This window comes from Sinocyclocheilus rhinocerous, unplaced genomic scaffold, assembly GCF_001515625.1.
Source record: "Sinocyclocheilus rhinocerous isolate Xijiao unplaced genomic scaffold, SAMN03320098_v1.1 scaffold20, whole genome shotgun sequence".
In the NCBI taxonomy this organism is placed as follows: domain Eukaryota; kingdom Metazoa; phylum Chordata; class Actinopteri; order Cypriniformes; family Cyprinidae; genus Sinocyclocheilus; species Sinocyclocheilus rhinocerous.
Window position 1 is genome coordinate 2,632,241 of NW_015640468.1, and position 6,439 is coordinate 2,638,679.

The following is a 6,439-nucleotide window of genomic DNA, read 5'->3' on the forward strand; positions in this document are numbered from 1 at the left end:
TGTTACAATTATGAAAACGCTTTTATAATAAATTGCTGACAGTACAATACTGGACAATGATGTAATCTGCATAATTTACACTTCAATTATGAGACTACAGTGTTTCCCATACATTGAGTGCGGGCGGTTTTATATCACTGTATTTCTGAAGGAAACCAACTGTCTTCAGAAAATTGGATGGCGTGAACGCGCTGATGACGTATCCTGTCTGCGCGAACCGGGTGCGCAGAGGTATGCAGATACATACGTTGACAGGCAGGTAGGAAAGCATATTAAAATGCTCGGACCGAACGTTTTGATTGGACGAACATTTCTTGGTCCTACGCAGAATGTATAAATACAGATACATACATTTAGACCACTTAACTTAATGATTGCTATTGGGATGTGAAGAGACTTTCAACCAGCATAACAAAAAATGTTTCTGAAGACAATCACGTATTGCACCTTTAACTAAACCGGAGCAGACAGAACTTGCTGCTTTGGCAAGGGGCGGGACAGTGCTGAAACACCGTCTAAGCTGTTCGCCAATCACAACACACTGGGATAGCTAACCAATCACATCACATTTCGTTTTTCGGAAGGCGGGCCTTCATCAAACCCGGAACTAATAGAGCTGTTTGTGCCAGGATGGGGAGAAAGGTATTGTAATAATGTAAATTATGTTAAAATAATGCGTTTTTCGAACCACCAAGCATGAGAGCATGTTCTAGTACACCCCTAAAACAAATTCAAGACATTGTAAAAGAGCATAATAGGACCCCTTTAATAATAATAATAATAATAATAATAATAATAATAATAAGAAGAAGAAGAAGAAGAAGAAGAAGAAGAAGAAGAATTGTATTATATATTTTTTTCATTGTTTTTTTCTTGTTGTAAGAATAAATCTAAAACTTCAAGCTCTAAAAAATTGCCAAAGGGATTTTAAAATTTAATGCAGGATTATTTGAACTCATAAATTACTCAGTTTTGTTTCTCAAGTATATTTGTCAAGGGTGTTTAAGTATTTAATTGGAAAACAAGACAAAAATACTGATTAGGAAAATGATTTTTGCAGTACATCCAAAGGACAAACTGATCTTCTACGGCTACGCTACTCAGCTTAAACTTTGATCAAAGCCAAACTTCCTTAAGGTCATTCGTGTGCATTCCCCCAGAGGTGTTAGTGTGCACTGGAGCGCAGGGCAAGAGGAGTGAGTGTGTGTGAGTGTGTGTGTGTGTGTGTGTGTGTGTGGGAAGAGAAAGAGCGTACAGTTGGAGTGCCCGTGCTGGATCACTGACCAGCCATTGCATTATCATCAGTCCTGGCCTCCAGTATGTGAATCCCTCTGATCATGTTTAACGCTGCAGCCAGACAGCAGTCATGACTGAAGATTCCTAGAGTGAGGATGTTTTCTTTTATCTCTTTTCTTGAGTTCACCTTGTGAAACGGTGCATGTGCAGATCACTCTCTCTTTCTGCCTTTCTCCCTCACACACGCAAACTGTGCCCCTCCACTCCTCCTGGGCTGAGGGTTTTGGCGAGGAGCCGGCTACTTCAGCTGAAGCAGATTTTCCCAGGCTCCCACAGGGCTATTTGAGCATGATTCCCATTGGGCCTTAACCCATTATCAATGTTCCAAATCATTTACAGAGAATCTATTGAGTCTTATACTGTAATGAACTCACTTCTCATAGCCTTCTCTCTCTCACCCTCTCGCTCTCCATTTATATGAAAGTCAAAGTACTGAAGTGCTGCCCTCAACTCCACTTCTCCATTTTCATCTGACGCCACTGCGCTGTGTCAAAAGACTTGACTTTGACTTGATTTAAAGTGCTCAAATCTAAACAATTCAGTGATTCCAATCAATGGCAGTTTGATGTACCGATCACTTCTTTGAAAGAGATCTACCTCACACACTTAAATGAAGTGTTGAATGTGCTTTTAGTGCTTATTTGCAGTACTTTAGGTTCAGCAGAAGCCCTCGTCTTATAAAGAACCATTTTTTTTTTTTTGCTGTACAGAGGTCTTGAGTTCGTCATATGATTGATGGTACGTTGTAGGTTCTTCAAAAGAACTTCCTAAAATTTTAAGTCTGCTATATATTTTCATTTATACGGTTTGAGAAAAACATGTGTTTTCTAAATTGAATAAGTGGCTTTTGTATTGTAACTGTATTGAGCCAAATAAATCATTCAAATATTATCTGGGAAGTTTTTACTTGAAATTAAGTTGACATGGTATTCTTTTCCCCCACTAACGTTAGATGTAGAATGGTGGGTCTCAACCTTTTTGACTTAAAGACACCCTATATGGGGTACGGTATTTCCACTGTAATTATGGCAAAGCTGCTTCTTTTCAAACTTTACTTATGAACAGAAACTGGGAGACCATAGTTGATGAGGGATGGAAAAAAAGAAATATGATTTTCAGTTTTTATTTTATATGTTTCATCAAGTTCAAGGTTGCTTAAATAACATAAAGATTCTGCTATTGCATCGAGCTAAAGGACCCTTTTTTGTTTTTTTGGATATTTTTGGTCTTTAACAAGACCCTTTATTTTTAATGTCTTATTTTGGCACCACAGCGCAAAAAGAACCCATATTTTCAGAGTAAAATGCACATAATGATCAAGTCCTGTGTATGTTTCCCAATTTAGGGAGACAGTGGTGGATCTAGCCAGTGTTTCTCAAGCATAAAGCAGGCCTCCCTTTCTGGAGTGAGTCTAGAGATCTCACTCCTGGTGTCAGGCCATGTGCAGGCTTATAGCAGACATCTTCCCCTGTCTTCAGGGATAGCCACTCCTCCTCTTTATCTCTCCACAGCAGACATTGGTTGAGAGATGAGGAGATTAAAGCTGCCCTCTCTTTTGTGTAACACCTTGTCTGCATTCATGTGAGACGTGTGATTGAGAGAGGTGAACGAGTGCTTAGAGCAGCTCTGCTGTGGATGATATGAAGGGAATTACTCTCCTCCCTGTCTCCCTTTCTGTGTGTATTGTTGTGATTCTCTCTCATTCACTCAGTGTTTTGTCTATATATATATATAAATATAGCAAAGTAGCATGTTTGTTACTACGCATGTGACTACATTAAGAGCACAGCCCCTGCATTCATGTCATGTCACTAGAAAAACACCATCAGAAAGAAAGAAAGAAAGAGAGAGGGCAAAGGGAAGAAGGGAGAGAAAAATCAATGGTGCAATCTTTTTCTTTTTGCCTTCTCCAATCCGTAATTGAAATGGAAAATCAAATGAACGGCGAGCAGATAATTGTTTTATCAATATTCCCGGGCTGCCCTACAAGGGTCAGCGGCGAATGTTCACGAGGCAGGGATATGACGAGGACGAAATGCGAAATTGAACAGCTAGGAGGCAATAAATCAGTCCTGACAACTAAGAGTGACCAGCACGTACCCGGAGCGACCTGTATATCCCCTCTCAGAGGTGGAGTGTGCTGAATGAAGAATATTCATCTTATTACCCATCTCTCTTAAGGTCCTCATCAGATATTAGCTGGAGAAATTTCTCAAGAAACGTCAGAAGAAAGGTCAGTTTGGCCGATCATTGTTATTGTTGGTGTTCTACTGTAATATCCTTACTGTAACCAAGGACAGATGCTGTGGCAAAGAGGTTGACTTGAAGTCAAAAAGGTTTTAAACATTTTCCGCTCTATTATGTCTTCTCAAACCAACACGTTTGACTGACTTTACAAGTCTTGTAAAACTCACGGCTAAAAATTTTGCTGAAAAACAACATCCTAAATCAGACGTCAGTCCTTTCAAATACAAACCATCCTCTATCCAGACATTGACAAAAAATATGAAATTGATTTGGTTGACGGGTGTTAAAGAGTCGACAGTAGAATGTCACAAACAATGAATGGTGGCAGTCGCCGAGAAAAAAAAAATCAATGGGGAAAGGTATGTGCACAGGGGGTGGGGTGTTAGAGAAGGACTTGGCAAGTGCCCGCCATCCCACAGCTGAAGATCCATCTTCCTGGACCTATGATCAAAAAGGAAAGCTGGATGGGTTTAATGAAGGAGGGATCCAGAGAAAGCTGACAATACAGATATAGATTCAGCAGCGCAGTGCTTCACACATCAGAGCAGACTACTGTCAGTCTGACTTATTGAAGATACATCTTAATCAAATGTACAGAGGCAGTAGAAAGTGATTGAATCTTCTGTTGTGCTGGATTTGGGTAGGCTGTTGATAATGAGAAACGCAAAGCTCTAGTTTTAGTCAGCATGTGATGTTTATACTGTCAAATTTTCATATGATTTAGCTTTATAAAAATATTACATATTCCGAAAGGAAGAGTTTATCCAAAAATAAAATAATTACTTACCCTCATGTCTTTCCAAACCTATATGACTTGCTTTCTTCTGTAGAGAACTAAAGGAGACGTTTAGCAGAATGTCCAAGCTGCACTTTTCTACACAATGGAAGTGAAAGGTGACCATGGCTGTCAACAAGTTTTTCAGTCTGTTCCTCATAATTTGCTATTGTTTGGCATAAGATAACTCGAAAAATAGAGTATTATTCGTATGGACTACTTTTGGGATTTGTATTTATTTATGTATTTTACACTTTTATAGCTTGAAAGCCTTTGGCCACTTTTGATTTTCCTTGTATTGAAAACTGTTGTGTGAACATTCTTAAATCCTGTTTTATGGAAGATAGAATGCCATACAGGTTTGGTTTGGAACAACATAAGGGTTGGGCTGGGCAATATGGAAAAAAAAAAAAAAATCTAGATTTTTTTCAGAATGTTTGACCGATTCTCGATTTTTAAAATTTTTAACAAGTCAACTCGAAAATGTAACTACAACATGATTCAAGTAACTTTTTCTTTATTAACCCTCTAATTAAAAAAGAACAAATCTATTCCAAGTGCACCAAACATGAAGTTGTCAACATGATGTTGTAAATGTTAAACAAATCACTTGTTAAATATCTTTGCAAAAAAGATGCATGAACTACAATTACATCTTGTATAAACTTGTCTTACACATATTATATGTTCAGAAATAATAAAAGAAAAATGCTTTAAAAAAATCTCAAATGTCAAGGTAATTCAAAATGACTCAAGGTATAACACCAGTAGACTATTATTAACTATAAATGTTCTGTATAAACAATGAACAGCAGCTTTCAGCCTGATGTCAACATGATGCAAACATGAAATATCATACATACAGTAGTAGTTCTTTACAGGTTTTCATTCGATTGCGCTGCTTTTCCATTGTTTTTTCTATGTGAACATGGATGCGTTTGACTGTTGCGCTCTCGCGTCTCTTGCAGCGTCTCATGCATGAAACGGCATTCTAAAAACGCGCCGCTTTTTAAAAGTTAAAAGAAGTTCAACTCCCATCTTCCCGCATTTTTTTCCTATTCCACTACATGTGTCGCATCTTTGTCAACACAAAAGCGCATTCTGTGTGAAAGGCACTTTATGGGCCTTCACAGAGCGTGTCACACGTGAGCGGTTAATCACGTGCGCCGACATGCGGTTGGATCATTCTTTTCTCTTTACTGTTAACATTGGCATATTGTCAAAGTGTCTAATTCTAACGTTTGGTAATATTTCTATTCAAAATCGTGATTCCTCGATTCATAAAAAATAAAATTGTGGCAAAACATTAAATTCTAATTAATCGCCCAACCCTACATAATGGTGAGTAAATTAACTAAAAAGAAAAAAAATGTTGACGTGTTGCCACACTTTTGTTTAAGTGGTCATTACTGTTAACCCCTCCTCTGTGAGTCCCGTTACTTTGTTGAGATTGCATTTGTAAAGCCCGGGCCATATGCCGCTTCCTCTTTAGCTGGGATTATGCCACCATTACTGCTGATAAAGGCTGTTTACAGGCTTGGCGCTAAGGGCGATTGGAAACTGGCACTGGTCTCAGTAGAAGTGTTTGGCTGATGCCTGCTGCTCAGTGCCCTGGCCGTTCTGTTTTGTAACAAGTCTTTCAAAGTAGAAATGCCACATGTTTGTGACATTTATTTTACCTCAGATGGTCAGTGTGGGTTGTACTGGAAATATAATCATGTCTAACCCATAGTGGTGATTTTGGGGATGTGCTGAGTTGCCTAAATCACCAGTCAACAAAACAATCTTAAGGAAGCGCTGAATAAATAGTCTGGTTTTGGGTTCAGCTGACCTGATGGACACATTTTTTTAATTGACATAAGACAAACATTCTTTTGTTCAAAAACAGCTAGATGAAACTGAATGGAACATATTGCAGGGGTCATGTTTTATGTTTTTCAATGTTGGACTACATTAAATGGGTCCCGGGGCTAAATTATGAAAGACCGGAGTATCGATAAGCTCTGACGTTAACGGTTCTGCTGTCGGTACTGGAGAGATTAAGAAAACACACATACATTTGTTATTGCTATATAGACATTATCTTGGAAATTCTATTTCACCAGAGTTGCCAATTGTTTT